Source organism: Talpa occidentalis, unplaced genomic scaffold (genome assembly GCF_014898055.3).
Source record: "Talpa occidentalis isolate TD23 unplaced genomic scaffold, MPIMG_talOcc4v2.1, whole genome shotgun sequence".
NCBI classification, from domain to species: Eukaryota; Metazoa; Chordata; class Mammalia; order Eulipotyphla; family Talpidae; genus Talpa; species Talpa occidentalis.
Window position 1 is genome coordinate 61,091,300 of NW_026555331.1, and position 27,457 is coordinate 61,118,756.

The 27,457-nt window shown below is 38.2% G+C and overlaps 1 long non-coding RNA gene across 1 annotated transcript in view; it reads left to right on the forward strand.

Annotated features, from left to right (window-relative positions):
* The first annotated feature begins 360 nt into the window (after window positions 1-360).
* The window catches only part of LOC129145232 (uncharacterized), a 35,088-nt gene continuing 7,991 nt past the window's right edge, over window positions 361-27,457 (forward strand). Inside the window, exon 1 of the long non-coding RNA XR_008550471.1 lies at window positions 361-508. This is a non-coding gene — a long non-coding RNA (uncharacterized LOC129145232). The remainder of the gene's footprint in view (window positions 509-27,457) is intronic.

Here is a 27,457-nt window from a genome sequence, read left to right on the forward strand (position 1 = left end):
TCGGTGGCCGGGGATCGAACTGGCGCTGCAGAGGCTGTGGACAGCTTTGCAACCCAGCGCTCAACTGCTGCGCCACCAGGGGAGGCCCTGGATCAGTTCTGTTTATCTGAGGATTATCTGACTTGCAATTTGCAAATTTTCTAGTAATTCTCTGTGAGTTCTCACTGCCACTTGTTTGTCCTATGGGAGTCCCTTTATCCTGCCCTTTCCCTCCCACCTGCAGGCCACCTGGCTGGGTCCATGGCTGCTGGGGCCTATTACCATCACCCAATGTCATAATGGCTTGATGCAATGGGATAAAAATCACACAAACACCTTCTAGTCACCAGTGAGCTGGCCTGAGGGAGGAAAGGTATAAAGGGCTGGAGGAAGATGCAGTGGAGAAAGTCGGCTAGAGCTGAAGACATTGCATTGACTTCAAGTAGCTTAATGGAACATTGGTATATTTATTTTATGGCTTTATTTTTCTGTTTTAGGGATAATGACTCTTCAACATCACTAATATTGTGTAAGTTGAAGTCTGAAGTAAGAGCTTGGAGAGTGGGTGAGAATTTTTCTTTACAACCACTGGTATGGGTATGCACATTTAATAATGAACTGTTGGGAAAATTGCTCTGATAATCTTAAACAAGAGAATCATTATGCAGAAATTATTGTGATTTTTTTCTACAAAGGAGAATCTTGAGTTAAAGTAGGCTAATCAGCCGAATTTAGTGACATATCTGTTGTTTGCATTATATCTTGGAGACACTTAGAGGAAAAATTGCATATTTTAATAGAGCCTGAATTTTTTTGAAAAGGCTATTGATCATCTCCTTTGGGCCTTGGGAGAGGGACCAGGATCTCTGGATGCTGAGGAATAGCTAAACACTTCAACTCAATTTCACTTTAGACTCCATCATTTTCTTACCCCCATGAAAGGCAATTCTGTCTAAAACCTCGGAGTAAATAGGTTAACACTGAAAGAAAAGTCATGCCAAAATCTTCATATTAAACATTTTCTTCAACTCCAATTTTCAAAAACACTAAATCTAAAAAAAAAAAAAGAGACTGTTTTCTGGGATCTTTAAAAAATAAATTGTTTCCAAATAAAGAACATATTAAATTTTGAGTTTCTTCTAATTAGCAAGTGTTTATATTGTTAAAACATTACAGGTGTTAGCATTAATATCCATGAAAGAAAATTTCCAATTGCCTGGAAGTTTTTTCTTATCTTTGCTGGGGTAAGAAAATAGCAAGGCATTATTGGCCAGAGACAGGAGTTTTTTTTGTACTGATATATTCTTGGTTGGAGCAGCTGTATTTATGACCACATCCCTTTACCTCATACATAGTAGGAAGACTTTGCTGTGAAGGGGAAATAACTAGTTTTATTCATCAGTTGCATGATGCTATAGAGAAAGCCTTTGTTTTGAGATTTATGTGGGAACCTCAATTAACAGAAACCCTTTTAAAAGATTCTTGGAAGTAGAATTGTAACACCTGTTGGGTAACTGGGCCACTTTCACCTTTTTAACTCAGCACATCTGTTTTCATCTACTGCCTTTTGTTAAATTTTTCTATTTTAGCATTTTCTTATATATTGAACAGTTTTCATGCACTATAATTTACTTTATCTTTGTTTATCAATTTCTTCATTTTAAGGGCTCTTCTTCAGATTATTATAGATGATTGTTTTAAAGTTCTATGCATGTGCTCAATATGAGCTCTAATCTTTACTGATGACTGTAGGGTCAGGAAGACCACAGTGCAGGTTTTCTAGGATCCAACAGACCAGGTAAAGGAGAAGTCAGAGTCCTCAGTGGTTTTGCAGATTTTTATTGGGATTACCAGGTACACAGCAGGCAGAGGTGCTGGGGGGCTGAGGGGCTGGGGCCCCCAGCAGGTCTTCACTCTATGGGCTCTCCAGCCTTCTCTCGGCTTCTCCTTCTCTTGCTTCTCTCTCGCCTTCTGCTGAGGTCCCCGTGATGCCACCCTTAAAAGCCCAGTCTTAGCCCAGGTGAATCCCATCTACCTATGCCCTACACCCTACCTATGCCCTACCTATGGCCGACACCCTACTCCAGGTGTACGCTATCAGGCATGCATTCAGGACTGCAAAGATCCATCATCTGTCCTGATGGCTGGAGGGTAGAAAAGCCTGACATTTTTCCTTACCCTACATGACACACAGTTTCTTTGAATTTTCTGTTTTAGTTAGGGTTATGTTCAAAGACATAAAGAGAAAATCCTAAATAACAGTGGCTTTCCAGAAGACAGAAGCTGACCTGACTTCCCTCTTCCGTCAGAGAAACCCACAGGCAGCTTCTAAGGTGGTACACTATGACTGAGGCCCAGGCTCCATTCTTTCTGCTGCTTATGGTACTGTGTGCTTTCCTTGTTCCTGGACAGACTCCTGTCCAACATGGTAGCTGCAGCTCCAACTTGGAAAAGCAATAAAATTATTTTGAAAAAGGAGCATCTCCCAGCAGATTAACTATTTCAAGCAACTCTCCAGAAGTCCCACACAGCTCTTGTGCTTACACTCATTGATCAAAACACAGTTACTTGACTGCAACTGGCTGCCATGTGGATTAGTAAATACAGTCTTGTGTTCTAGGGGGACAATGTGCCCATTGAAAACTAGGGCTCTGTGACTAAGCAGAAAAGGGAGACGTAATGCTGGCATAAAAAGCTAACAGTGTCTGCTGCTTATTTGTGCTGTGTATTCTAAATGTATTAATTTTTATTTTAAATTTATAAGTACTTTAAATTTTGCTTCACCATTTAAAACTATTTTACTACTATGAAGAACTATTTTTATTATATTCTACTTTTATTTTACTATTTATCCTTTTTCTTGATTTTTCAGTACATAGACTTTTTCCCAAATTTACTGAGATATAATTGACATATAAGACTGTATAAGTTTAAGGTGTATGACATAATTATTTGATATATTTTGCAAAATGGTTTCTGCAATAAATTTATTTAACCTCCTTCATTTTTAGACTTTATTTAGATATTATTGTGATTAGTATCTTCGATTTCTTATGAAGTTTCTACTTTTCTAGTTAAATGAAGTTTAGGAAGGACAGAAATAATGGGAACATCTAAGATGGGAATTTTAAACAGGAGAAGTAGGATGATATATCCATTAGTTGAGTTTGAGTTATTATTTGCATTCCCTTAACACTTTCTCTCCTGTCAATGCTGAAACCTCTTAGGCTAAGATTTTTACCTGAATAACCCAGGAGCCCCTCAGGTTTAATGTTTCCTCCCAACATCTCCCAGGATAACTATATTTCTATCTTTATTAATAACACATTTGAGCTGTTGCAGCAAAACTTTCTTTTACATCCATCTAAAAATTCATGTAATTTGGATAAATAAATAGCACTCTCTAGAGTGTACTAATATTTTTGCTCATAACCTTCACTTTTGTTGTACACACATTTTTAATTGGCCAAATAATCAGAAATGTGAACATTATTCTTTGGGTTTTATTGGAAAGCCCTGAGAACTGCTACTACAGATCATCCCTATGTATATTTAATAAGGAAACCAAAAATATCACCTGAGAATTGACTTGGATATTTTATCTACTGGCACATGCCAGCTTGTGTGGCACGGTTGCATATCTAATGTGACTTTTAGAGAAAAGAAAGGAACTATTTAGATCATTAGCAATTGAAGTAAATTTTTGATGTTGATAATTATTGACAGATGACCTTGACACCTGCTGGGTCTCCATGAGCTTGACTGGCTATGATTGTCTGTGTTAACATCAATATAGTGTCTTTTATGTTATTTCCTCATAAAGGGAATAAAAAAGACTTTAGAAAATAGGTCCAGTTTTATTCAGTGATTAAAATTTTATGTTATAGGATGTATCTTATATTTTGGTATTAATAGATTATGAGAACATACTTGCCTATATATTTTAAGTTTTTTATTAAGGGCTATTTATATATTATTAGGAGGTTACCATGTACTACTATGGGAATAAGATATATTACTCAGTCAAAATCATACTTAGAAATAGATTCAGATTCATAATATTTGATAAGTGATAGGATATGTATAAGTACAATATGGTACAGAAGCCACTAGAAGGGGACTTGTTCAAGAAGGGTACAAAGAGAGTTGCCTAAGAAGACTTTCCCAAGGAGGGGAATTTTTTTTTTAAGATTTATTTATTTATGCATACAAGAACTGGGGACAGGCCAGAGGTGAGGGGAATGAGAGGATTCACCAGAGACAGAGTGGGGAGCAGAACAGGCAGATGTACTGAAATACACTGCTGAGAGGAGCAGAGGAGTCAGGAGAGGTCTGTGTGCCAAGTGTGTAGCTCCTTGGCTGGGGATCACACTCGTGCTTCAATGGCTGCAGAAAGCTTCATAGGTTGCGCCTTAAACCCTTGTGCCACCAGGGAGGTCCTGGAGGGGACATTTTATATGAAATCTGAAGAATGAGTGAAAAATAGCAAGGTGAAGAAAGTGGAATGGCAGAAAAGTTGAGAGAAAGGAATTACAGCTACATAGTAAGAAAGAGCTGTTGCGTTTGCAGGGTGTAAATTATGAGTATTAATGGGAGAGAGACGGGAAAAAGGGCTGGAGAAAGCAGGGGCAGGACACTTTTAAAAGGGGAGTCTTTTCTGGCATTGTTGCCTGTTAAAAATTGTGCCCTGAAAGAATACACACAGAGATGTGCCTCACGGACAGGCTTTAACACTAATGCTTACATGCAGGGAACATCATAAACATTTGACAAATACTTAACTAAAGTTCCATTAAATGCTTGGAGCTCTGCTTAGTCCTGGAAACACAGCACGCACAACTTTTTAAACTTTTTATTGGAGGCTTATTGGCTTATAATATTAGGTTTACAACAACATAATTCATTATGATCATCACCCAAACTGCAGTTACCATACACCATAGGCATAATCTTTTTACCTGCTTATACCCTCCCCCCTCAGGTAACCAATATTTTGTTCTATAAGAGTTCTGATTTGGTTGGTTTCCTTTGTTCATTACTTGTGTTTCTTTATCTTCATATTTAAATGAAATTGTGCTGTTTGATCAGATTCACCTTTTATTTTCTAAGAGCTGGTGGCATGGCAAGAACGGGAGCTGAGGTGGAGCTGTTTTTCAATTATTGGATGATGCCATTGTTATCTGTAGGGAGAAAACCTGAACTGCTTTTTTAATTGGTTGAGAGATTTGCTATCCAAACTCATTAACCCAAGATAGCCTGTGACCAAAGGCATGTTTTTTTTTTTTTTTAAATCTTTATTTATTTATGCATACAGGAGCTGGGATACAAGCCCAAAGGCATGGTTTTAAGGGGTGGTTGTACTTTGTGACAAGGATAAAGCAAGCATACCTGCTTAAGAAGAACAGATGCTGCCCTGTGGCACTTGTTGCCAGCATATTCTATTCAAATGAGCTAGCCAGAGTCAAACACAGTATCAGCTAACAGGTGTGCATAACTTAACTTTCAAGTTAGAAAGAAACTTTATGATCAGATGTGGTTACAATCATTAGTACCCTTTGTACAAGCACTCTAGGAATCAGTTGTTACCGAAGTCTATAAAAATGTTTAGCTAATTATGCTATTTCTGAGTTCTTTCAAAGCACGAGGAACCACATTTTAAACTTTATTTCCTTCTATGTGCAGAAATCCTATTTAGAGGTATTTTAAAATATTAGATGTTAAGCACCGCACTACGAAGCAATCCGCACCCTCTGCAGCACGAGTTTGATCCCCAGCTATGCAGGGAGAAACCCACATGGCGAGGCAGACCTCTCCTGTGTCACCCGCTGCTCCCCTCAGCAGTGTATTTCAGTCAGTCTGCCTGTTCTGTTCCCCACTCTGTCTCTGGTGAATCCTCTCACCCCCTGCATCTCTGGCCTGTACCCTAGTTCTTGTATGCATAAATAAATAAATCTTTAAAAAATATTAGATGTTATCTTTCTTGCCTTGAATATTAAAGATGATTCACTCTGGTAGGACCAAATTTTATCCTTAGAATGGTGTTCAATTAATTCTGACATTCTTATTTAGATCCAGTGTCTTTCTGCATTAATTTGTTAAGAATGTATATGTCATAATGTCCCAGTCATCAGAAGTAACTCTTTACAACAAACCAAAATTTCTTAGAATCGCAAACAGATTTGGAAATACGGATTTTATCTTCCATGTGCTGCTATTGGTTTATATTCTTCAAATGCTTCAGATGTTGCAATATGATCAGGCTGAATAAATACATCCCAAACTGAATATGTGCAAAATTATTCAAATATATGAATATGTAGATCTAGAAAGACAGATTAAACTGTGAACACAACTCTAGAATTCTAGGATTCTTAACAGATGAACACATGTCAAAGGGAAATGTCTTATTTTCTTGAATATAACATATTTTTGAGTTATATATTTTATATGCACTTTCCAACTTATAATTAATATTCATTTAAGAGTTTTTTCAATTAAAATGTGATGTCAGTGCTTTCAGTCACTCAAGAAAATATTTATCAAAGGCCTGCTATGGACAGGAACTGTGCTATTATTCTAGTCAAAGCACAATTATTCAAATAGTACTTATCTACTTTTAAGATTAAACAGGCCTTTTATTCCTCCTCCTTCCCTCTCTGCTTATTTTTTGAACACATAATTGTTCATTGTTCTATGGAATCTCTGGCAGATGATGGACAGGAAAAATAAAATGAAATAAATATCAGATCAAATAATTCTGCTTCTTGTCTGCAAATTTAATATAAAAGGACATTGCAACAACTTTTTTTCATTCTCCACTTCCTATGAGTTTTTAATAAGTTAAGACTCTCACTAAATTAGCAACATACAGAATTCTATTATCATTTTCTTCCTGTCATCTAATTTGATTAATTAACCACTAAATACAGGTTTACCTTTTAGATTTTCACAGGGTTATCCAGTCTTCACCTTATGCCCTAGAAGGTGGTATCATGAGGCCAGATGCAGATGGAAAGAGAAAAACTGGAAAGAATTTTCCAGATTTTGAAGCTGGCTCCCTGGGGAGGGCACAGGGCTGCCACTCAGGGCCACTCAGAGGAGGCCGGAGTTGGGACCTGAGTAGAGGTCAGTTGGGTCATGTGGCTGTCATGGGAGGGAGTAGACAAGGCAGAGGAGGCAGGATTAGGATTGGCTGGTAATGGAACATAGAGAAACCAAACAAAGGATCTGACAAAAGCAAACTTCATTTTTTAAAAATGTATTTATTTATTTATTTTCTTACATCATTGTTCATTTCTGTATTTCTCTCCTCTGGTATAGTACCCATAGTTCTGCCATCACCATAGCACTGTGATCTAAAACTTGCAAACTGACCCTTGAAAGCGGACCATAGATCAGAGGCCTCCAGGAGGGGAGGAGGCAGGGAGAAGAATGCAAAGAACTATGGGGGAGGGCTGAAGCTGCTTCGTGGTGGGGAAACTATGGTGACTGCAGCTGAGGGAAGAAATTCAATGTTGTGAAAAAACAAATGGTGTAAAATAATGGCATGTGATTAATAAAAATAGGTAATTTTAATAGGTTCTGGGGCAATAGGGACTTCCCTGGTTGTATGGTGCCTTGAGTGGGGCATAGGTGCTGTATTAGTGGTCTGTAGTGTGAGCACCTGATGAGGAAGGGATTGGAAATGTGGACTTAATCAGCTGCTCCAAGAAGGAGGACTGATCAGCCTCTAGTCAGGGTCTCAAAACTGGGTCAAGACAAAAGATAAAAAAACTAGAACATTAATTGTGGCTTTCACAGAAAGAACAGGCAAGGCAGAATAGGCTGAATTAGGACTGGCAGATAATGGAATATAGAGAAGAAACCAAATAACTATTCCTAAGTGGCTACCTAAAAGTTGCAAAAAACACTCATTTGAAGGAACTATGTATGTATGTGTATATGTATCTACCATCCTATCTGACTTTTTTTTTTATAAAGATTTGTTTATTTATGCATATAAGAGCTGGGGTACAAGCCAAAGATGTGGGGGGTGAGAGGATTCACCAGAGACAGAGTGGGGAACAGAACAGGCAGACTGACTGAAGTACACTGCTGAGGAGAGCAGCGGCAGAATCAGGAGAGGTCTGCTGCACCATGTGGGTTGCTCCCTGGCTGGCCAAATATTGAACTCGTGCTGCAGAGGCTGCGGATTGCTTCACAGTGTGGTGCTTAGCCCCTTGCGCCACCAGGTAGGCCCCCGTTCTTTTTCTTTTTTTAAAGATTTATTTATTTATGCATACAAGAGCAGGGGTACAGGCCAGAGATGCGAGGGGATGAGAGGATCCACCAGAGACAGAGCGGGGAACAGGAACAGGCAGACTGACTGAAATACACTGCTGAGGGGAGCAGCTGGCAAGACAGGAGAGGTCTGCCTCACCCTGTGGATTTCTCCCTGGCTGGCCAGGGATCGAACTCGCACTGCAGAGGCTGCAGATTGCTTCATAGTGTGGGGCTTAACCCCTTGCGCCACCAGGGAGGCCCTATCTGACATTCTTATGTTTATTGCAGCACTATATACAATAGCCAAATTGTGGAAGCAGCCTACATGTATGAGGACAAATGAGTGGATAAAGATGTGTTTTATATATACACACGGAATACTAACTTATAAAAAGATGAATTCTTGCCCTTTGTGACAACATAGATGGAATTGGAGTGGATTATGCTTTGGTAATTGTATTTGGATTTTCTTCTACTTTCCTTAAATTCATTCCTGTCAATCTAGGAGAGATTTCTTTCTGAAGAGTGGAATTCAATTTTATGAGCAAGTAATTTTGTTTACCTAAAACTACTTTTTGTACAACTTTAATGTGTGTATTTTATACAGTATTTCTATACCTATTCTCACTTACTCCTGATGCTTTTACATTTAACTTACTAGGAAATAATCCCATGCCTGTCCCCTTCATTTTTCTATGTGTACAATTTAGAAAGCTAGTCACAAGCTTTCACTTATGCTATCTATATCAGAAATGATTTACTTTTACAAAATACTTTTCACAATGAATTCTTTTATGTTCAATTGCCAAGAAAATAGTTTCTCTGGGTCATCTATGATTTTACACACCCATACACACAAATGCACACAAATTATATTCTTATACCTATTATTAATTTCAAAAGTTTCCCAGGGAAATGTCAATTTTAAATAATTCTTATTTTACTATAATTAAAGATTTGAAAGTTTATCTGAGCTCTTACAATATGATGCTACAGATTTGATTTGCTACAACAAATTCTCAGATGATTTTCATGCTGAAATAAATGTATTATAATAATATATTGAGAAGTGACCAGAGCTTTCAAATGTGTTTTAGAGATATCTGAGACTGCTTTCTGGCCAGCTCCTATTAGTGCATGATGAGTTGGTCCTTCAAACCATTTCTAGGGTGACCCAGTGACATGATACATTTGTAAAACCGCTGTGAAGATATGCCTTCTAAGTAACAGTTCTTGTAAATTGCCTTCTCCTTAGGGGATGTAAAACATTGCCATTATCTGATGACATAATGTTGGCAATCAAATTGCCTACATAAATTTGCCTGGTAGGAAAATTTGGAATCATAATTTTCATTGCATTAGAACTTGACTACAACCACACAAAATAGACTCTGAAATATATTCTATGTGGGGGATTTGTGGACAGAGCAGAAATTGTGACATAGTCATTTAGGAGGAAAGAGATTACTAGATGATGGGATACTAGTAACATGGGAAAGAAAGAGAAGGTTGGAGCATTTTGTCCCAACACATAAAATACTCAGATTTTAACCACAGCTGATGAGAGAAACTGCACACTGTTCTCAATTTGAATACTCTCAATTTCTACATTCAAGTCTTTGGTTGGAATTACACATGTAAGATGATCTTCGCTCCTCCAAATCATAAGGTCAATGAATTTATGAAGTAAACCTCAGGGAAATCATTGGGGCCGTAGAGAGTAGGAGAATAAGGCAATGGCAGGCAGACTAATTCGGCTACATTTTGCCAAGTGGCCTTGGAATTTCTTTGCATCAGATCACATGGATAAGTAGCAATGCAACTGCTATATGGCTCGCCCTGGACACAGCAAGCACCATGGAGAGAAATGGCAGTATTTTCTTTAAGACAGCCCAGTGTGTGAAGTGAGTTGGCACTCTCAGGTCACTTGAAACTTGATTTGAGACCAGATTACCGCCGCCTGCTTGACGAGCTTTGCAGTAGCCCACCACCTGGGCAGCAGGCCCTGGAGGCTGAGTGACAGCAGTGGTTTTATGTCCTGTTCCACCAGTCTTTGGAGGGCGTAACTGGTGCACTAGCTCTAAAAACTGCAGCAGGCGTGGCTGCAGGGGCATGCTGCCTGCAGGCAGCCCCTCACCCAGTGTAAATTGCCAGAGTCTTTGTGGCTCCCACAGGACTTTCCTTGCAGACTGCCCAGAAATGCTGCCTCTGGGCAGTACCCAGATCACCCTACAGGGGAAGCTGCAGGATGGCTTAACAAATGCACAGGTTTCATGACTGGCCCTGGCACTGGGTTTGAGTGCCAGAGCCATTCTCTCCCTTAGGGTGGCAGGCCCCAGAGTGTGCTGTTTTCAGGCAGTGCAACCAGCAGGCAGAGGCAATGGATGATGGACATTTTACCCATGGCACTGGCTGCCAGTGGCACCACTGGGACTCAGGCTGCCAACAGAAGCCAGCAGTGATAGCAGGAGGCCAGCTCCAGAGCTGGGTCTTGCTAGAGCCACAAGTAGTAGAGAGGCCCAAAGAATTTTGGGCCAACATGGCAGGCTCCCAACAGAGCCCATCCTGCAGTAGCTGTGACCCATGTTCCAGTGCTCCTGCAGCCACCCCCTTTTGTATTATGCCCAGCCTTGCTGAAGGGGTACTGGGTACAGAATTCCCTGGGCCCCACTTAGACTGACTCTGACTGTAACTTCTTGGAGCCCACCAGCCCATAAGCCTGCCCTAAGGTCAGAGCAGGTGGGGTGTGTGCAGGCACCATGTTTTCCCGTTTATATTTGGTTCCTGGATCATAGAATGGGCCAATCAACCTTGCACTAAATGAACCAAATCAATTTCAAGCCCAGCTCATTTCTTAATTATTTGGATTGAAAAATAAGAATGAAAGGATCGATGTTAAATGACACAGTCAGTCTCTTGGAATTGAAAACGGACAAGTCAGCCTTGCAGAATGGGAAAACCCTGAAAAGGATATAAGACAGGGCAGGACTCAGCTTAGAAATTCTGTTGCTTGCTTCTGAAGAAAGAAGGATCAGCAGCCAACCTCTGAAGAAAGAACATCCAACAAATGACTACCGAAGAAAGAAGAGAGGCTGAAAACCTTTCCAGAGGCCTCCAGCCTGCCTCCAGCCCTGCCTCTGACATTACCTTAAAGGAGCACCATAGGCCTTGACCCTGTGTCTCAAAGAGTTATTTGTTGTTGGTGTAGGCCAACAACTCACAAAGGGCTGTTAACATTGATGTATCTGACACTGCCTCCTAGTGACTGGTGGTGACCAGCACTAATGGCCAGTGCTGTCCAGCACTGTTGACAGGTGACTGGGTCACCTCTGAGAGCTGTCCACCACCTCTGATCATCCAACACTCTCTCTTGGTGCTGCTGCCCCCATTGCTGTCTGGTCCAGTGTTGGTGGTGTATAGCCCAGCCTTCAGACTGTTGTTGCAGCTTGCAGTGGTATAATCTCAGTGACCCCACCTGTGATCTCCTCCAGTTGCAACCATGAGTTGTGTCCTGGATCACTGCTTGCCAGTGTGTCACGTGCTCCAGGCCCTCCTTGACAGGACAGTACCATTTTGAACAATTGGCCTTTTGTTTGGGACTTCTGGACACTGTGTATACTATTGAGGTGAGAGAGCTGGCCACTTGTGCCTTAGAAGCTCTTTGTTTCCCGTTTGTTAAAAAAAAACCCATTGTTGCTTTTCCTTGAGGATGAGTCGTCTTGCAACTGGGCACGTATGTGAGAATCCATAGACAGTGACCTGTCCTCTACCAGGCTGTCCTTTGATCTGCTGTAGCATTGCTATAGCCCTGTTTCATATTTAGTTAATTTAAAAAGTCTTATTTAGATTGTTTGCCTGTACTCCTTAAGATTAATCAACACTTGATTGCCATGAAAAATATGTTATGGTTATAGCTCAGGGAATATCTCTTCCCAGAAAGTTGATATTCTATTCTACTAAACAGGCGTTAAGACTATTTTAAAAATAAAAAAAAATATTCTTTGACATATTTCCAAACATCATCTCTTCACGTTTCATTATAGCAGTGACTTTCAATTTTACTTTCTCCAGGGGAAAGTTTGGTTTCTTAGTTTCTGTAATGTTTTTCTGGTTTCTTTGTGTCTGTACTATTTCAATTCCAATTTCACTTTCAATTTTAATAACACTATTGTCATGACAAAAGTATGTGAGTTTTGCCAAAGTCAATCCAGTAAGTCTCCGTGTCTAAACTTTTAGTTTTCTCGATGGTAATAGAGCTTTATTTTCTAAAGTCCATATTCCCAATTGCTTTTGATTCCTATTTGGTGATAGCCTGCTATAGTGCAAAACTGCTTTACTTATTGCTTTTCCTCTTCTCTTCAAAGTATGACAGGATATTTTGTTCAATTTTGAGTGTGTAAGACAAGTGATACCATTTCAATAATCAAATAACTAACTTCCTTATGTTTGTTCTTCATGGAGTTTTTCTCACTGAAAACGGAAATGTCTTTTCATTTACTATCTTGTTCAATTTTCATTAAGCTGGTCATTTTGTATTTCTAAGTTTCTCATGTTTCAGTTGATGATCACAGAATTTATAAATATATATATTTAATTGCCTTATGATTTATTGAAGTTCACATCTCCCCAGATGTATGTCATTAAATGACTTCCACATACCAAGCACCCATCTTCTGTCATAGTGTATTGGGCCTCCTTTCCTCCTTGCTGCTACCCTCCAACCCTCTGGTAGAACTCCTTCCACAGTAATATTTCTAGAATTTGTTCTAGTTTAGGTTTTTTTTTTTTTTTGTTTTTTGTTTTCCTTCTTTATATCTCACATATAAGTTCAATTACCCAATTTCTGTCTTTCTCTTTTTTTCTTTTTTTTTTTTAAGATTTACTTATTTATGCATACAAGAACTGGGGCACAGGCCAAAGATGTGGGGGGTGAGAGGATTCACCAGAGACAGAGTGGGGAACAGAAAAAAACAGATCTACTGAAATATATTGCTGAGGGGAGCAGCGGGTGAGTCAGGAGAGGTCTGCTGTGCCATGTGGGCAGCTCCCTGACCGGCCTGGGGATCAAACTTGAACTCATACTGCAGAGGCTGCAGACAGTCTCATAGGTTGCGTCTTAACCCCTTGCACCACCAGGGAGACACATTCTTTCTCTTTTTTTAGCATAATCCCCTCTATATCCATGTTGTCACAAATGGCAAAACTTTATGATTTATTGAGTTCACATCTCCCCAGATGTACGTCATGAAATCACTCCCACATACCAAGTACCCATCCTCTGTCATAGTATATAGGGCCTCCTTTCCTCCTATTATCTTTTTTTTTTTTTAACAGCTGAGTAACATCCCAATGTGTCTATTACCACATCTTCTTTGTTCACTCATCTGTCCTTAGGTACTTAGGTTGTTTCCATACTTGGCCATTGTAAATAGTGCTGTGATGAACATAGGAGTGTAAAAACTTTTGAATTAGTGTTTTCATATTCTTTAGGTGGAGACCTAGGCGTGGAAATATTAGATTTTATGATATATCTGTTTTTATTATTTGGAGAAATGGCCACATTGTTTTCCACAGAACTGGACCAATCTACATTCCAACCAATAACATATAAGAGTTCCTTTTTTCCCCACATGCTTACCAACACTTTTTGTTTCTGGTCTTTTTGATATGGACCATTCTTTCAGGTAAGAAGCATCTAATTGTGGTTTATATTCATGGCATTTATATTTGATCTGCAGTGTGTTTTCCACATTTTAAAAAATAAGTAAATTTGTACTTTTGAATAAGGGAATTTTGTTCTAGCTCATTTAACATTTCAAAGGAGATGTAGTTATTGCATATTCTTGACTGCCTGGAAGTACTGGCTGCTTCAACAGTTTAGAGTCTTAGTAGTACATTGTTAGAACTTAGGTTGTGCCTATTATGATTATAATTAACTACAATGTTTGTAATTAAATACATTCAGAGAAGAAATTATCAATAAGTTAAAATAGATAACTTCACCAGTTTATTCCAATTTTGATGATAGTTAAATGATTATTTCTTATGTCATTCCACCAAAAATAATACTCAAAGGGAACAAAAAATAGACATGCATCTTAGGCTATTTGTTGCCTATTGACAAAGATATTTTTCCTTTATCATGTTTTCATCAAGAGATTGTAGGATTACATCCACCTCTGTATTTCACCTTTGTCACAAAATTCTTCTGATTTTGGTTTATTTTCTTCCTTTCTAGGCTCTGGTGGATTGCATTTCTCCATAAAGCATTGTAAATGAGATTACATTGTGTGGTGGTATTCAAAGAGGTTAAATAATTTGGTCAAGTTCACAGAGCTGACATCTGACAAACCTGCCTGGGTCACTCTAGAGTATTTGTCCTTTTCACAATACAATTTTACTTTGGTGGTGAGAACTAGAACTGTTAGGGGGAAAAGGATGTCCCAAAGCAAATTCCATATAGGCTTTGTGGACTCCACCCCCACCCCAGGTCAAAGCCAAAGACACTGGGAACTCCAAATCCTATCACCACCAAAGGGAAGGTGGCTGGGACCTGAGGGTGGGGTTAAGCAGCCAGGTGGATACAAAAGGCAGACACGTGGGCTTTGGGGGGCTCTCCATTTTTGGGCTCTCGGCCAGCTCGCGGCGTCCGGCCAGCTCTGAGAGTGACTTTGGGTTTCCAGGTCGTCGGATCGGGTAGGACGCATTAAAGACTTTATTTCTCTATATTCTCCCTGAGTTGTACATTTTCCTTATTTCTTTTTCTCTTGTAAATAAACCTTTTATTAACCCTTTTGCATGTGTCTGTAGTAGAGTATTCATAAGTCCCTTTAAAGCGCGCGGGTGAGGACCCACAGCCAGGAACCCGTTTAATATCGGGGTTGCTCTATAACAGAACCATCATACATACACAGATTGTCTTCTATATCAATATAATTCTATTTGTCTCTTCACCAACTTAAATTTGTTATTTCACTATTTTCATCAACACAATTTTTCTATTATAGTAAATTCTTACCCAGGATGATAAAATAATTTTTATTGTTCATACTAGGAACTTGGTTGGCAACTTTATTTAAATGACCACATCATTATTCAGCTATTGACTAGTTATCTTCAAAAGACTATTTTGTCCCAAGTTTCTTCCACTTGTGCACCAATGTCTTCTTCATTTTTATCTACCAACCCTAAACTGCTATATCATGATCTTTACCCAATCTCAGTCAAGCCCCCACACTGAACGAGCTGTCCCAAACTAGATCCCCAAACCTCACACATATCCTGACTTTATCTCTTTTCTCCAAGATGCTATTAATTTTTTTTGTCAAGTTAGTGTTCTATCTTACTATGGTAAGCAATCATCTCGACTTACCTTTTCTTCAACTTGCTTTGTATTTTCAGAGGTCTAGCATCTGACCTAAAATTGATTAAATGGTTAGGACTTAGATTTCTTTGATTTTGTTGAGTTTTTAGGAGATTAATGTATGATATGTGGCTTAAAAATATTTTCTTCCATTCTGTAGATCTTTCATTCTGTCCATTATGTTATTCCTTTTCCATAGGAACTATATAGTATTTTAGTTAATTCTTTTGTTTAATATAGTTCTACTTATTTCAGCTTTTGTTCCCTGTGTTTTTGGTGTCTTATCCAAGAAAGCATTCCCAAGTCCAATATTAAGGATTTCTTACTTCTTCCTCCCAACAATGATAATTCCAGGAACTTTATCTATTGACTTTATGCCTATTATTAGTGGTATTAAACAGCACTGGTGATATTACTTGACCACAAAATTCCTTATGTACCATGTGCTTCAGAAAGCACACAGCTGGCAAAGTTTTAGAAATATTTTAATGCAAGTCCTCTTTAAATAATCATTTTATACATTATTAAATGTAATAATTATTGTGAGTCTACTATGTCTTTTGTGTTTGTACTATTCATTTAGGGACTATGGAGAATAAAAAGAGAAATAAAACCATCACCTCTTACCTGTAGGAATTTGCAATTTTGTTTATTTATTCTCCCTTTTCTTTTTAGTCCACTATAAATTTATATTTCCTGAAGTACTTGAGTTCTTTTAATATTTGATGGTGAATTTAATCCTGCATAAGAATTCCAATTTCAAGCTCTTTTCCTCCATGGCTTAGATTTCCTTTTTAAATTTTACTTCTCCCTGTGCCATCTCTTTATCTCATTTTTTGTTGTACTGACTAACTCCTCACCATTTCTTTTTTGATTGTAAGTGCATGCATGGTGTGGGAAACTGTCAGACCTGCTTTTGTACAGTTCCTAGCAAATGTGTTGCATCCAGAGGTTAGTGAAAGACAAACAATGAATACTGGTTGTGCAATGATGGGTCACCAATAACTGGGAATGTGTCTGAGACTTCCTTTAATAGGAGGATTTCTGTGGTTGAGATGGAAATGGAATGCATTCTTTGGGTATTGATTAACAGATGGAGTTTTCCATGCTTTGTTGGGTAACCATTATTTGGAAAGCTACTATATTCTGAAGGGTAGTCATTTGTAGCACACAAGTGCAATTTTTCTGTTGGTACGTGACACCTTATCTTATAAATATGCAGTTATTGTTGCACTCCAATTCCTCATGTGCTCTGGGATAAGGTGAATCATGTTATTGAATAGAATCAACACTAGCTTTATCAGAAGCCAAGCATGTTTATGCAGATTTTTATTGGAAAAAGTCCTCAAATCCTCCACTTAGAAACTGATTTTCTTCCAAGCTAATCTGAAATTCCTTATTGCAGTCATTGTGAAACACAGAAGAGTGTGTATGTGTGTGTGTATGTGTGTATAAACATATATAAATGTGGATTTACTCTGTCACATTTATGGTGAAATAGGAATACAATTTTGCATGTCTTTTCAAATTTCCAGCATCAAATATTGACCACATAAGTCATAAAAACATGATAGTAAGGCAGGGGCCAACCTTACAATTTTATAATGTTCTAAAAATGTGAAGATTATGAGGCTCAAGACTCATGAGTATCAACCAACAGCAGGCTTGCTTGAGAAATGAATGCATGACCCAAAGGGACTGGTATCTTACACAGTGAGACATTAGGAGACCTGCTGGGTCAATTTTAATGTACCTAGAGGTAACAAAGCATAAATGAGTATATGTATGTAAACATTTATATAATCATTTTCACCAGGATAAAAAGCTTGTTTCAGTAAGAAGTTTAGGCTAAATCAGGTATATTGTATTCTAGTTAACTTGTGCCAAGTTTTGGCAAAAATGGATTTAAAAGGCTCTAGCAAAATCAACATATTTAGAAGCCAGCTTTTGAAAATTCTCACAGTAACTCAATTTATTGATTTATTTTATTGGTTCTGACAAAATGTTTTTCTGATCCTTTAATGCAAATGCAATTCAGCAGACTGTAGAAAATCTGGAGGGGAAGTTTAACAAGAGAGTATGTAGTGCATGATGGGACACAGAAACATAAACCTGTGTATACAACCTGCATTGCTTTGCCACCCAGAAACTTCACTGCCCTTTGACCCTCTCCTGAGATTGGTGGGAGCAGCGCCATCCCTTCCATTAGGCAATGGCCTTTCCAATCACGGCATCTGAGTGGACTGGCCATTTTATATTGACTCTAATCTGGTCACATATGATTGGGATCCAGGCATAAACTTCCAAAACTGTCAAAGCAGAATCTTTTCCTGAAAGTTTTGCAAGCAAAAACAGGGGAAAATGTCAAGTCCCCAGATGATAGCAAAGCTGTGATAGAAGGTGACTGCTGCTCTACTTTCAGTATATGCGAGAAGTTGGCCAGAAGAAACAAATACTCAGGTCGAGAAAATCACAGAGAGGAGATGTTAAGCCTAGGAGGGTACTCACTTCTCTTGTCAATTGTACCTAAGGCCAGATACATTTTAGCCTTTTTATTGCAAACACATCTACTAATAGATTCCATTTTTGTTTAAACTAGTTTGATTGCGGTTCTGCCACTTTTAAGCAAAGACTCTTGACTCATAGAGTCTGAAAATATGAACCAGAGAGAAGTATTTAAGAACTGGAAAAAGCTGTTTGGTTCTGTTAAACCAAATAAGGTTGCTTCACTAGGAAGAGTTGGCCCACATGTCTGAGTGGAGTGATACTCTGAAAAATATTAGAGAGAAAGTAAGAGTATGATGAAAACCTGATTATTATTTGCAGGAATCTTTGTGTAGCATCTAGGAAATAATATTAAATTAAAAAACTACCACATATGTGAAGTTATTATTTTATTCATGTCAGTGTTTACCTTTCCCCATCCTGTCATGTGGAATTATTCAATTGGAATGAAACTCAAAGAAGAGTTATGTGCTGGATAGTCACAAGAATTCTAATGCAACCAGGATATCACTCAAACAAGCACCACTGCATACCACAGAGGAGTTCATTCAACACAAGACATGAGAGGGACAATAGTTCCATTTCTCTGGGAACAATTTTAGATTGTATATAGATGTTTACTAATCAGTTTACTAATCAGAGAAGGGCATATTGATATATTTTATTTATTTATTTAAAGATTTATTTGTTCATGATACAAGAACCAGGGTACAGGCCAGACATGCAGAAGGGTAAGATTTGCCAGAGGCAGAGTGGGGAACAGAACAGGCAGACTGACTGAAATACACTGCTGAGGGGAGCAGCGGGTGAGACAGGAGAAGTCTCCCTAGCCATGTGGGTATCTCGCCGGCCAGCTGAGATCGAAGTGGCACTGCAGAGGTTACAGACAGCTTCACAGCGCTGTGCTCAAACCGCTTGCACCACCAGGGAGGCCCTGATACATTTTAAAATAGTTTTATCTTTTGAGATAGCAGCTAGAAATAGCCATTTGACAAAAAAACGCAGGCTCTGAATCTGAAAAGTCTTATTCATCCATCTTACCACATAATGTATGCCTCCCAGGCCCCACCTACTCTTTGGGACAAAGATGTTCTCTTTGTCCATTTCTAGTATCTGTCCTCACATCACCCCACCTTGACTACGTTTCCCAGCTAGCTGTGCAGAGAGAAATGAGTCCTAGACTAGAAATCTGAAGATAAAAATGGGCTTTGCCATTTATGTGTTCCAGAAACATGGTAACATTAATCTCTGTGCCTTATTTACTCATTGTTATGAATAAATAATACCAATCTTTCAGAGTTGTTATAAAACATAATTTTATTAATTAACCAATTTGTTCAAAAGCATATATGAGCAACTGTTACCTGAAAATCACTTTTATTTTTTTTTTTTTTGGGGGGTGCTAGCAACCTGCCTAAAACTTATTTTCTAATGATATAGAGCGGCCATTAATGGGTGAAATATATACTATGTAAGAAAATGACAACTTCTAAGGCAGAAAATAAAGTGGAGGGAAGGATTGGGAAGTTCATAGGAGTATTGACAGTTTGCAAATATGGTCAAGGAAGACCTCAGTGAGGTTATATTTGGACAAAGACTAGAATAAAGGAAAGGACAAGCCTCACAGATATCAGAGGTAAGAGCTTCCAAGAGCAGGGTACCACATGTGCCAAAATTCTAAGAAGGAGTCATGCAAGGTGTTTTGGAGGAATACAAAGGAGACATATTTGTTGCTGGAATGGAATAAGGTGGGGATAAGTTTCCAGAGGGCCCTTCTATATCCCTGTAAGGATGTTGCCATTATTTTGAGTGATTTGAGAGGCTATTAAAAGGTTTTATGACAATCTTTGAAAGTGCTAGGCTGATTCTGGCACATAACAGGTGTTTGATAAATACTTGCTGGTTTACCAAGTATTTGGTTTGATCTTATATAAAATCATTTCCACTTTTAGGAGCATAAAGGGTTGGTGCCATGGTCATGCTGGGTCAAAGTCTTTACATAATCTAAGAAAAGTCTCTGAAATTCTCAGGAAAGCTTGTGGTAACTTATATTTAATCACCCTTTCTCTGGAAGGCTTACGGTTAGATGAAGTGGTCAAATTAGTTTAGAGTCTACAATGCTGTAGACCAGGACTTTCCCAATAGGCTATTTGTATTGATGCATTTCTCAGAAGCTAATCTGATAGTCATCATATTTCCTCTCCATCAACATGGATAGAAGCTAGTTAAATATATTTACCTAGTAGTTTTAGAGTCATTGAGGAAGTTAATTATACAGTGTTCATGAGAGCATAAAATAGAAAAACAAAGTGAATTGATCAGAGAGGAAGAGTCACACCTGCTGGGTTGCCCGTATGACCTTGATTCTGAGATAGAATTATAATGGAGAGACGATAGACCATAATATTGAAAGTGAGATTTTTACTCCCTCTGTGTTCACAGATGTTTCTAACTAGCTGTACTCATCTCTGAGAAAATCAGAAAATTAAGGTTAAAGATGTACGCAAATGAGCACTTGCTATTCAAAACAATAATTTAAAAAACTCCCTTGATACAGTAAGCAAACAAAAACCAGCTGCAAAGATATGTGGCTTCCCTGCTTCTCCTTTTATTTGTTTTAGGAATGTATTTAACAAATACTTGATAGTTCTGAGTCTTGATCTTTGTGGATTGTTTAAACTTCTAAACAGTCCTATATTTAGCAACTTGTCCATCAATACCATATTTCTCTCTCTTTTTTTAAGCAAACTTATTTTTCTCACCTGCAAAACAATATGACCTATTGACTTTTTTGGTCACAACCGTATTGCAAGAATTTTCAGTGGAGAATATATTTAAAATGAAGATTCTACAATTCAATTGAATTTCACAGCTATAAATAATCTTTTTATGATATGACTTGTGGTCATGGTGGCAATTATATTCATCAAATGCTTTTGCAATAAATGGGAGTAAACATCGTTGAAATCATAGATATTTTCAAAATAAACTCTATGAGTAATGTCTATGAAACATCATTTAGGATATCTAATACATCTATGAGTTTTACATTTTCTAGGTAAGTGTGTGAATGAGATTTGTTGAACTAGATTGAAAAACAAAAATTGAAGTAAATAAGATTAAGGAATGGGGAAGATATGAGATTTATATTTTTCTAGACCATATAATTATGATCTGACTCAGTTTAAATTAGACTCTGAAAATTGGCCCTGTAAGAGTTGCCTATGGAAGACTAATTTGTAGTCAATGAACCTGAATAATTTCCTTACTTCTTTATGAAGTAAGGAAATTTCCTTACTTCTTTATGAACCTGAATAATTGGAAGGAAACAGTTCAGCATTATTTTATGAAGATTTATTTTGATAAGCTGAATTTAGAAAGAATGTGTTGGTCTATTGAAAGATGGTGAGGTTTGCCAGCATTCTCCCAGGCTCTGGAAAAAGTACTCACACTCTTAGAAAAGTGCCCTCCCCCAATTTTTTACAACAAGATTCAATGGATGCCACCATTTTTTTTATGGTACTTTATCTTCCTAGCCACAGTGGCTGGGTGAGGAGTAGGCAACTTTTCCAAGGTGAGGTAATATAGCCCAAACTAACTCAAATCTGTCTCCCTGCAATTTTTAGAAACAATGGCGCTAATGACAGAAATATAGTAATTTTGGGGTTACAGAGTTGTAGGAAGTCATGTGTGGAAAAGGTAGGATTGCATAGGAGGTAATGTACTGCCAAAAGAGATAAGTAGAGTAACAGTTATGTAAGTGTTCCAGTTCCTGGTTCATTACTTTGAGAACCATTGCTAGGCATATTATTCCAGGAAGCTGGAGCCAGTGTTGTTTAGGCTAAGATTAGGATTGACCATGCTAAAACCTTAATCTTTGAGATAAGATCACAATGTATTTCTGATTGTATAGAGACAGTGCAATATTTTTCATTTAGAAACTTTAGAAAATTCGAAGAAATTTATCTTCTGAAATTGAGTCCAATCCTTAGATTGCTTATTTTTGTTTATCAATGATGCTTTAAAAGACCCATTTATATTTGTCTTTCACTCAGATGCAAGTAATATCATGCATATGCAGTAGATATTATAGGCAGAAACTGAAATTGCAAACAAATTGGCTGTAGGGAAGGCAACTTAAAATATGACCTTTATGTATTTTTAGTGTGTATATTTGTATTGCTAGTTATCATTCTTTATTTACAGCTTTATCTTTATAAAAATAATTTCCTGCTGTGATAACCAACAAAGATTTAGACCTATATCAAAGCATTTTTATTGTATCACATATTTTGATGTCATGTAAAAACATAAGTTCTGCTTCTCTCTCTCTCTTTTTCTTGCTCCTGTGCCCGTGTGCATGCACACACACTCACACACTCACACACTCACACAAACACACACCTTCAATGAAACCCATCATGATGCAATTAGCTATTCTGAAAGTATGAACATCTCCACTTATTACTGATTATTTGAAAAGTATTCTGACAAATGCAAATTCATTGGTAATTTTTTTAGTCAATATAGATGAATTTGGCTGCAAAATTCTACCCTGCATTTGTTTTCATGCTGGCCATTTATGAAAACAATTACTATCTGTGACCTGCCAGGAGGCTGTTGAAGCATACCACATCATCAACGTTCATATGTAGATGGATATATTGCTCTCTTTGACATCAACAGATGTAGTATTTTTATACCATACAAAAAGTAATGGTGCTTGACATTTCTAGGTTGAAAGCCCTTCTTTGTTTCTTGCACTAAAGGAAATAGATTCTGTGGCCTTCTTGTTCACTTCAAGATTGTGTGTAAATGTTTCTATAAAAATCCAGAGGTTTTTTCCTTATTTTTTTATGGAGGTTGAGAAATAAAGGTGAAGGGAGAAAATTGACAGACAAAGTAAAGCTGATTTTAAAAATAACTGAAGTTCTATGTATCAAAAAAAATGGAGATATAAGTAGTGCTTGCTTTATTTTTTGGTAGATGAGTTTATATATTCTATAAATGACTAAAGGATAAAGTACTTCTAAATAGAGAAATTCAGGGCCTCCCTGGTGGTGCAGGTGGTCGAGTGCAGCGCTGTGAAGCTGTCTGCAGCCTCTGCAGTGCTGGTTCCATCCCCGCCGGCCATGGAGCAACCCGCAAGGTGGGGCAGAGCTCTCCTGTCTTGCCCGCTGCTCCCCTCAGCAGTGTATTTCAGTAGATCTGCCTGTTCAATTCCCCACTCTGTCTCTGGTGAATCCTCTCTCCTTCTGCACATCTGGCCTATACCCCGGTTCTTATATAAATAAATAAATAAAAAGGAAGGAATAAAGAAAAGAAGGAAGGAAGGAAGGAAGGAATTCAGCCATCTGAACTTTATCTATTCCTTGATATCATCTCAAGTTCAGGTGTAGTCTTCTTGTTGAGGATAGAATGAAAACCCCATTACTTTGATTCTGAAGAAAGAGCCCTTACCATGTCACTCGGGCAGCTTTAACACGCACCCAGGATTTTAATAGAGTTCACTTGAATCAGTTAGATTTTGACCAGCTTCCACCTTCTAGGGAAATACTGCAGTGTTAAGCTGGGCACTTGTAGTTTCTTCTACCTTAACTTTTTAACATGTTAGAGAATCATTTGCTACGGAAGAATTAGAAGCTGATTACAGTCCTGCTGTGAATTGAGGTTAGATGTTTATTCACTAAAAGAGAAAAGTTCTTTTTGTTATTGTTCTTAGATATAATATGGATGATAATCTTAAACAAAATCTTGAGGCTGACTGGCTGTGCTATCCTATAGTCTTAAGATGTATACATTTGAGAGAAGCTCTTTCCTATGTGTGGTACATGTCAGTGTATGTTGCTGCATAGCTTACAATAGCTGATCTGTCTCTGGGCATTACAAAATACATAGGGGTTGATTTATATCTTGGAATAATGGATAGACTTGAACAATAAGTACAATACACAATAGTATAATACAGTGAGCACAGATTGAACAAACTATATCTATAGTGAGTCAATGTGGATGAATCCCAAAACCTTGCTTAGGATCAAAAGAAAGTGACAGAGGATTTATAGCTTGTGCATTATGAAAAAATTTAAAACATAAGTATTCTATACATTGCTTTATACGGATAACCTGGTAGCACATCTACTTACCTAATAGCCTTCCCAACTGATGCTAGAAATAAAATATCTTCGTTTTATCTAAAGCCTAAAGCCAATCCCCCTTTTGTACATAAGTGCTACCACTTTTCCTTCTCAGGGACTTGCTCTAGTAATTCTCCATTCTCTCTTGTGCATTCCCCAAATTTCCTGCTCTCCTATACTACCTCCATCATTAAAAATAAGAAAAATAAGTCTGCTCATCCTACTTTCCTTGATCATTAGAACATATTATTTCTGTATCCCCTTGCAGCAAAATCTATGAAAGCATCCAATTCTTTCTTCCCATTCTTTCTGATCATGTCTTCATCTTCCTCATTGCACTCAAACAGCTCTTCAAAGCTCAAGTTCATTTTAATCAACTTCATGTTGTCATTCTTTCCCTTTGATACACTGTTCACTTGCCTTCTAAGAAATTCCATTCTCTTGTTTTTCCTTCTTTCCTTCTACTTATCTGCGGCCTGTGTATGTCCTCTTCTTTCTCTGTCTCCTTGCGGTCCTCCTCCACGATCTGGCCTCTCAGTGTTGGACGATTCAGGCTTCAATTTCAGGCAGACTTCCTTGATTTGCCTGCCTCACTCCTTTTGTTTTCTTCTGGTTCCTTGACTTTAATGTCATCTCTATGCTGATGATGACATGCAAATGAATATTTCCAGTTTAGGCAGCTCTATTGAACAGAAGACTTATATGTCTCTCTTTCTACTAGACATTTCAGATGTCTCAGAGACATCTCAAATTTAACATCTAAAATGTTCCTGGGCCTCCCCGGTGGCGCAGCGGTTGAGCGCTGGGTTGCGAAGCTGCCCACAGCCTCTGCAGCGCCCGTTTGATCCCCGGCCGTTGGGCGAGGGTCCCACATGGTGCGCAGACCTCTCCTGCTGCCCGCTGCGCCCCTCTGCAGTGTACTTCGGTCCTTCTGCCTGTTCTGCTCCCTGCTCTGCCTCTGGTGAATTCTCTCGCCCTCCCGCGCTTCTGACTGTACCCAGTGCTTGTATGTATAAATAAATAAATAAACCTTTAAAAAAAATAAAGAACAAAACGTTACATTAAATTTAAAAAAATAAAAAATAAAAAAAATGTTCCTGATCTTTGCCTTAAGATATCCTCCACCCATAATGATGTCCATCCCAATGAATAATAATTCCATCCTTCTCATTGTTAATTTATAACTCATATTCAGTTTTTTGGATTTTTTTGGGTACTTTGCATTTAAAATAGCCAGTGTCTGACCACATGCCTCCCCTTCACTGCTGCTATCCTGTTCCAATTTGCCACCATCTCTTGTATCGATGACTACTTCTGCATCCCACCTGGCGCCTTTGTTTCTGCTCTGCCTCTCCAGTCAGTACAAAAGCCAGACTGATCCTTTAAAGTGTCAGCCAAATCACATCACTTCTCAGCTCAAAGCATTCTAAGGGTTCCTTGTTTCTCTAAGAGTTAAAGTCAAATGTCCTTCAAAGGCTTAAAGATCTTTCACAGTCTGTCTTGCTGTTGCATTCTGACTATGTCTCCTACTATTTTGGCCCCCTCACTCCTTATGCTGAAACTGCACTGAGCCCTTTGCTTCTTGAACATACTAGGCTTGTTCTTTGCTCTGGTTCTTCAATCTGTGCAATATCTTTCCCAATTATCCACTTGAAATTTTCCCAGTTAGACCCACTCTAATCACACTAGTCTCTATAACCAATTCAGCAACCCTCTGACTCCCTCTTCTGCTGTATTTTGCCCATTATATTCCAAAATGCTATAGAATATATTTAAATGTGTTATTTACTTTGTGTCCCAAATTAACTAGAAATTAAGCTCTATTAGAGCAGTGATTACTGTTTCTTTCTTCATTGATATATCTCAGACATTTAGAGCAAACCCCACATTCAATAGTAGACTCTCAACCAATACTGTTGAGCACATACATTTTTTTTGTTGTTGAATGTATATTTTATTTTTTCTAAAAATAAAATATTTTATTTTGATTTTAATTTTTCTAAATTAAGAATTAAAAAATATTTATTATTTATTGCAGTAACATTGGTTTGTGTATGTATCTTAGGAAAGCTAACATGTGCATGGGCTTGATAATCAGCAATTTTAGAATAGTGGTACTATTAAGAAGGTAGGAAAGGAGAAAACAAGGAGAGATTTCACTACACATAATATTTTATTTGCTAAGACAAAAGAAGAAAAGCCTTCTATATATAACAAAATTTGTAATACTTGTGAAAAATACTTGTAAAAAGAGGTATTTTTCTTATTATGCATTTCAACATACTCCAAAATAAAGGTGACCAAGATATTGTGATGAATATCTTTGTACACAGATCTTCCTTTGTTTTATATTTCTTCCTAGGGATAAATTCATTTTCTACTTTTTCCTTTTATTAATGAAACATCATTATTTTACATATTTGTTAATTTTTTTTAAAGATGTATTTATTTATTTATACAAGCACTGGGTACAGTCAGAAGCGAGGGAGGGTGAGAGAATTCACCAGAGCCAGAGCAGGGAGCAGAGCAGGCAGGACAGAAGTACACTGCTGAGGGGAGCAGCAGGAGGCAGGAGAGGTCTGTGCGCCATGTGGGACCCTCCTCCATTGGCCGGGGAGCAGCCGGGGATCGAACTGGCGCAGCAGAGGCTGCGGGCAGCTTCGCAACCCAGCGCTCAACTGCTGAGCCACGGGGGAGGCCCCTTTGTTAATATTTTGACAGTGTAGGATTTCTCCCCTCAGGAGTGGCCATTGTAGCCCTCCCACCACCAAATCACCCACAGTCCTCCACTGCAGTCTGTTGTGCTCCCCCTTCCCAACACCACTTCTCATACTTTCCTCTCTCCCTCCTTCTTCCCCTCCCCTCTTGGATGTCTCAGTGTTCAAGCGTTAATTTTAAAATTTTTTCTTTCTTTGACTATTGGCTTGGTTTTTCTTATATTCCATATACAAATGACACCATCTGGTATTTGTCTTTCTCCTTCTGACTTATTTCACTGAGCATACTCTCTTCCAGCTCCACCCATGTGTTGCAAATGGCATGAGTTTATCTCTTTTGATAGCTAAGTTGTATTCCATTGTATGTATATACCCATCTTGTTCCATACATCTGTTTTGGGGCATTGACATTGTTTCTATATCTAGGCTATTGTAAAAGGTACTGCAATAAACATAGGAGTGAAGATTTCCTTTCAAATTAGTGTTTTTGTGTT